Genomic DNA, 5,962 nt, shown 5'->3' with positions numbered 1-5,962 from the left:
CAGAGAATGGGAGAACAAATCAAATTTGCTATCCCAGCAAAAGGGAGCTAATACATTTTTTCAGCTGTGCCCTGATCAGCTGCCCTGCTTGGGTGGGGTGAGGTTTGCACTCGGGCAGTGCCAGCTGTGCTCCTCCTCTTCAGGAGATTTGCTTTGGCCCAGAGTGGAGAAGTGAAAGTGCTGGGAGTGCTGACAATCAAAAGTCTGCTCACCTGGGAGGTGATGAGTTCAGGCTTGAAGAGAGCTCCTGGGAAGGTGACTCAAGCAGGGTCGAGTTCCCTGCTCTGGAGGAGATGGGAGAGGTGCCAAGCACTCTAAAAGCAGTTGTGCTATTCCTGAGGAATGATTAATCCCTATGTGGGAATGCTGTTTGCACAGGAAGGGAGAGGCTGGGGAGCCTTTTGAGTGCAGATGTTGTGCCCTTGGATGGGGAAAGGTTTCATTTCAAGGTTTCTGGGTGTAATTGCCCTGGAATCGTTTGTACTGTTGAGGAAACAGGAGGGCCCCCGGGGCAAGGTGTGCTTGGGGCTCCCCACACCTCAGGATTTAGAGAGGGGCCATGGAAATAATTTATAGAGGATGATGAAATTCCTGTTTGTGAAGTCACGGAAGTTGGCTCTCCAGAGGAACAGAGTCATGGAATCACTGAGGTTGGAAAAGACCTCCAGGATCATCGAGTCCAAGCTGTGAGCAATCCTCACCTTGTCACCACCCTGGAGCACTGAGTGCCACATCCAGCTGTTCCTGGGACACCTCCAGGGATGGGGACTCCAGACCTCCCTGGGCAGCCCCTGCCAATCCCTGAGCACCCTTTCCATGGGGAAATCCCTGCTGATGTCCACTCTGAGCCTCCCTGGCCCCGCCTGAGGCTGTTCCCTCTCCTCCTGTAAACTCAGCACCTGGCAGTGGCATTTTGGAGTTGGATGAGACCTTTAAATCAAAATGAAAATCCACTGATTTTTCTGGCATTTAAACTGGAAATGAAATTAGATTTCTTAATTATTACAACACTGGCTCACCTGCTCCAACCCAGCTCTAACAGCAACACTTCTGATCCTGGAACTGGGCAGGGAGAGCTGGGCATCACCCACCCGAGAGGAGAACATCTCTGCTGGTCACCTGGTAACATCTGGGAGAGGAGAACAACTCTGCTGATCACCTGGTAACATCTGGGAGAGGAGAACAACTCTGCTGATCACCTGGTAACATCTGGGAGAGAGGAACAACTCTGCTGATCACCTGGTAACATCTGGGAGAGAAGAACATCTCTGCTGATCACCTGGTAACATCTAGGGAGAGAGGAACATCTCTGCTGGTCACCTGGTAACATCTGGGAGAGGAGAACAACTCTGCTGATCACCTGGTAACATCTGGGAGAGGAGAACAACTCTGCTGATCACCTGGTAACATCTGGGAGAGGAACAACTCTGCTGATCACCTGGTAACATCTGGGAGAGGGGAACAACTCTGCTGATCACCTGGTAACATCTGGGAGAGGAGAAACAACTCTGCTGATCACCTGGTACATCTGGGAGAGGATGGAACCAATCGCTCTGCTGATCACCTGGTAACATCTGGGAGAGGAGAACAACTCTGCTGATCACCTGGTAACATCTGGGAGAGAAGAACAACTCTGCTGATCACCTGGTAACATCTGGGAGAGGGGAACAACTCTGCTGATCACCAGGTAACATCTGGGAGAGGACACTCTGCTGATCACCTGGTAACATCTGGGAGAGAGGAACAACTCTGCTGATCACCTGGTAACATCTGGGAGAGAAGAACAACTCTGCTGATCACCTGGTAACATCTGGGAGAGGAACAACTGCTGATCACCTGGTAACATCTAGGAGAGGGGAACAACTCTGCTGATCACCAGGTAACATCTGGGAGAGGAGAACAACTCTGCTGATCACCTGGTAACATCTGGGAGAGGAGAACAACTCTGCTGATCACCTGGTAACATCTGGGGAGAGGAACAACTCTGCTGATCACCTGGTAACATCTGGGAGAGGAACAACTGCTGATCACCTGGTAACATCTAGGAGAGGGGAACAACTCTGCTGATCACCAGGTAACATCTGGGAGAGGAGAACAACTCTGCTGATCACCTGGTAACATCTGGGAGAGGAGAACAACTCTGCTGATCACCGGTAACATCTGGGAGAGGAACAACTCTGCTGATCACCTGGTAACATCTGGGAGAGGAACAACTGCTGATCACCTGCTAACATCTGGGAGAGGAACACTCTGCTGATCACCTGGTAACATCTGGGAGAGGAATAACTCTGCTGATCACCTGGTAACATCTGGGAGAGAGGAACAACTCTGCTGATCACCTGGTAACATCTGGGAGAGGAACAACTCTGCTGATCACCTGGTAACATCTGGGAGAGAGGAACACTCTGCTGATCACCTGGTAACATCTGGGAGAGAGGAACAACTCTGCTGATCACCTGGTAACATCTGGGAGAGGAACAACTCTGCTGATCACCTGGTAACATCTGGGAGAGAGGAACAACTCTCCTGATCACCTGGTAACATCTGGGAGAGAGGAACAACTCTCCTGATCACCTGGTAACATCTGGGAGAGGAATAACTCTGCTGATCACCTGGTAACATCTGGGAGAGAGGAACAACTCTCCTGATCACCTGGTAACATCTGGGAGAGAGGAACAACTCTCCTGATCACCTGGTAACATCTGGGAGAGAGGAACAACTCTGCTGATCACCTGGTAACATCTGGGAGAGGAATAACTCTGCTGATCACCTGGTAACATCTGGGAGAGGGGAACAACTCTGCTGATCACCTGGTAACATCTGTGAGCCAGGAAAGGCCATTTTCTGTCCAGGAAGGGTTTTCTCCCTGTGCCACAGGCAATCACAGCTCTTTGGGGTTGTTTCCTCTCAAACAGAATGCCCCAGGCAGAAAATTCAGCCCAATCCTTGAGTTGGGTGGCACTGAGCACATATTCAGTTCTTTGCAGCCCTTGTTCTGTGCTTTTTTCCTCTCTGTGTCATTTCCCACTGCCCTTGGGGCTGTCCCCAGAGCAGCCAGGGGCTCTGCCAGGGCACAGGACAGAGGGAGGCTCTGGCACTGCTGTCCTGCAGCCCTGCTCAGGGATGTTGTTCCATGACTCAGCTTCAAGGCACAGTGATGTTATTCCATGACTCAGCTTTGTCCTGAGAAGGTTTTTCACTCGAAATTGGCATCCAACAGAGGCAGCAGGGAGGGAACCCTCTCTTTGCTCACTCATTTGCATCACAGGGTTACAAACTCTTCTGGAAGGGCTGCTGGAGAGCTGCTTTGGCCTCTCCTGGCAAGGAAAACATTTGTCTGCTTCCTCCCCTGCTTTTGTGTGCTCTCATATTTCCATGTGTGGTTTCCTTATTCCCTGATTCCACGCTCTAGGCCAAAGTTAATCTCGTTTTGCAACATTCCTGAAGCTGCTCAAAACTCCTCATCCTCCCTTGTCTCTGTCAAGTCTTCCTGGGAGCTTTTTGCTGTTTCTTCATGGCATCAGCTTCAGGAAGTTCATCCTCGCTGCTGGGAATGGGGTTCAGGACCAGCTGCAGAAAGGCAGAAAAAAGGGTTATTTTGAAAAGGGATATTTTAAAAAGGGATATTTAAAAAAGGGATATTTTAAAAAGTGAAGAACTGGAAAGTGGCACAGGAAATTGAACCTGGAAATCAAGAGCTCTCACTGCTGATGCCCTGTGCAGGCTGACCCAGAGCAGAGGCTGGACAGAGCTGAAGAATAAAGCAGGGATTTATTAAAGGCCTCCATGGATCCACCTTGGGCAGCACCAGAGCCCAGCCAGGGCTGCACCCAAGATGACCCAAAATGGCCCCAAAATGCACGGCCAAGCTCTTGCTTCCATCTTGGAGCCATCTGGGTGCTGCCAGGCTGTGGCCTTTGAAGGCTCTTCAATAAATTTCCTTTTTATTCCCCTTAACTCCCTCTTGCCTCTGTTCCAGCTCCTTCAGGCATCTTGAGCTCAGCACAGTGAGATTTTCACTCTCCATTCATGAACATTTTCCCTGGCTCTGGAGCCACTGGAGCTCCCTGTCCCTGCCTGAAGGTGCCAAAGCCAAACTGAGGGTGTGCCCAGGTGTCTCTGTGCCAGAGCTCCATCCTGCCCCTGAGGGGACAGCAGGGCAGGGGACACTTGTCCTTGGCAGGACTCAGGTCCTGAGTGCCTCCATCTTTGCTGTCATGGACAGAGGAGAAAAAGATAAAATAATAGTAATGGTAATAATAATAATAGTAGAAAGAATAATAGTAGTAGAAATAAAATAAAACATAATAACATTAATAATAATATCCCAATAGAAGTAAACATAACACAACTCATAAACATAATCATAATAATGTCCCAATAATAAAAATATAATGAGAAAATAATAAAAAATAATAATAGTAAGAAATATTATTATTATTATTAATAATAATAATAATAGTAATAACAATATCCCAATAGGAATAAACATAACACAACTCATAAACATAACAATAATAATGTCCCAATAATAAAATATAATGTGAAAATAATAAAAAAATAGAAATAATAAAAATAATAATATAAATAATATAAATAATAATAATAAATAATAGTTAATAATAATGATAATAATAATAATAATGATGATAATGATAATAATAATAGTAATAAAGCAGCTCCATGTCTCCCTTGTGACCCAAATTTGTAACCTCAAGGGATTTTTTCCACTGAAAGTCCTCTGCTGAAGCCCTGCTCTGTGGTGTCTCTGTCTCCTGGCCCTTCTGGGCTGGCACACCCCACTTCTGCATTTCAGCATGCCCCAGAATTTGGCTGCTGCTGCTGCTGCAGGACTTCCCTGGAGTGTTCTGGCAGGGTGTGACACCGAGGGCTCTGCCAGGCTCCCCTGTCCCCCTGATGGAACCATCTGAGGGATGTGGGATGTGCTCTTGGCCCCACTCATAAAAGCACCATAACTGCACCTCCTGCTCCAGCTCATCGATGAGATAAGAGGAGGAGAAGAGTAAATAGCAGGAAACCCCCAAATTTCCCAGCTTTTCCCTCAGGTCCTGTCACCTCCAGCAATCTTTCCACAGAAACATCTCACTGAAGGAAAACCCCTCAGCCAGGAGTCATGGAATGAGCACCGTGTCCTCTGTGAGCCAAAGGCAATCAGGGATGGAAACTGCAACGTGACGCAGGGAGTTATTTCTGCTCCTGCCAAGGCTTCAATCCAGGGAGCAGCTCTGCCTTACAGCCTTCAAGAGAACCCCAAAAAAGGGAAGAGAATAAATTTGCTGGTGGCACTGGGTGGTCCCTGCAGGTTAGGAGCCTGCTGGGGATGTTTTCTGGTAAAGGTCACAGTGAACAATAATTGTGCTGTTCAAAAAGGGGGAGGAAAAGCTCCCGACTTTACAGGCGGTGTCAATAATTTGCTGTGCTTGGAATCAATCCAGTTGTCACTATTTGCAAGTCTTGGCTTGGTTTGCCTCATTTTTTAAACCCAAATTTCACCCTGTGGAATATTTACAGCTCTGAGCTGTGAAACAACATTCATGCAAGTCAAGCAGAAAGACAAAACAAAGAATTTTGTGGGTGACTTTCCTTTCTACCCATTCACCTTTCCAAAATTTTTTCTGCCTTTTTTTGGACCTTTTTGATGACTTAAAAGATATTCTGGGGGAAACCACCTTGTAAAATTTGGAGGGTTTTCTGAGTTTTTAATTTATTTCATTGCTTGCCGCTACATTTCCCAATTCTCTCTCATTGTCTCATTTCATATTTCATGTGTTCAAGGCTCTCAGCCGCGAATTTTCTCCTCTGACAAAATGTCTGAGTCATTTTTTTGGCTTCTTGTCAGTGGCAAAAGTATGTGCAAAGCTCACAAATATTTCCTGCACGATGCAATGCCTTTGCCTTCCGGGGTTGTAGTGCTCATTCCTTGTCCTTTCACAGTGGTGGT

General features: G+C 47.3%; 1 long non-coding RNA gene across 4 annotated transcripts; it reads right to left on the bottom strand.

Annotated features, from left to right (window-relative positions):
- Positions 1 to 1,127: 1,127 nt before the first annotated feature.
- LOC127060227 (uncharacterized) lies at positions 1,128 to 2,480 on the bottom strand. Of its 4 annotated transcripts, none has more exons than XR_007778994.1 (5): positions 2,457 to 2,480; positions 1,917 to 1,956; positions 1,721 to 1,836; positions 1,321 to 1,400; positions 1,128 to 1,199 (listed from the first exon to the last, which is right to left on the bottom strand). It is a non-coding gene; the product is annotated as an uncharacterized LOC127060227 (long non-coding RNA). The 4 variants fall into 4 exon arrangements; XR_007778993.1 differs by lacking the exon at positions 2,457 to 2,480 and adding an exon at positions 1,996 to 2,196; XR_007778995.1 differs by lacking the exons at positions 1,917 to 1,956; positions 2,457 to 2,480 and adding an exon at positions 2,417 to 2,449 and having other exon boundaries at positions 1,721 to 1,760.
- Between the last annotated feature and the right edge of the window lie 3,482 nt (positions 2,481 to 5,962).

The sequence above is a fragment of the Serinus canaria genome, chromosome 17 (assembly GCF_022539315.1).
Source record: "Serinus canaria isolate serCan28SL12 chromosome 17, serCan2020, whole genome shotgun sequence".
NCBI lineage: Eukaryota > Metazoa > Chordata > Aves > Passeriformes > Fringillidae > Serinus > Serinus canaria.
Note: the sequence above shows the minus strand (reverse complement) of the source record. Positions and strands in the feature narration are given on the sequence as shown.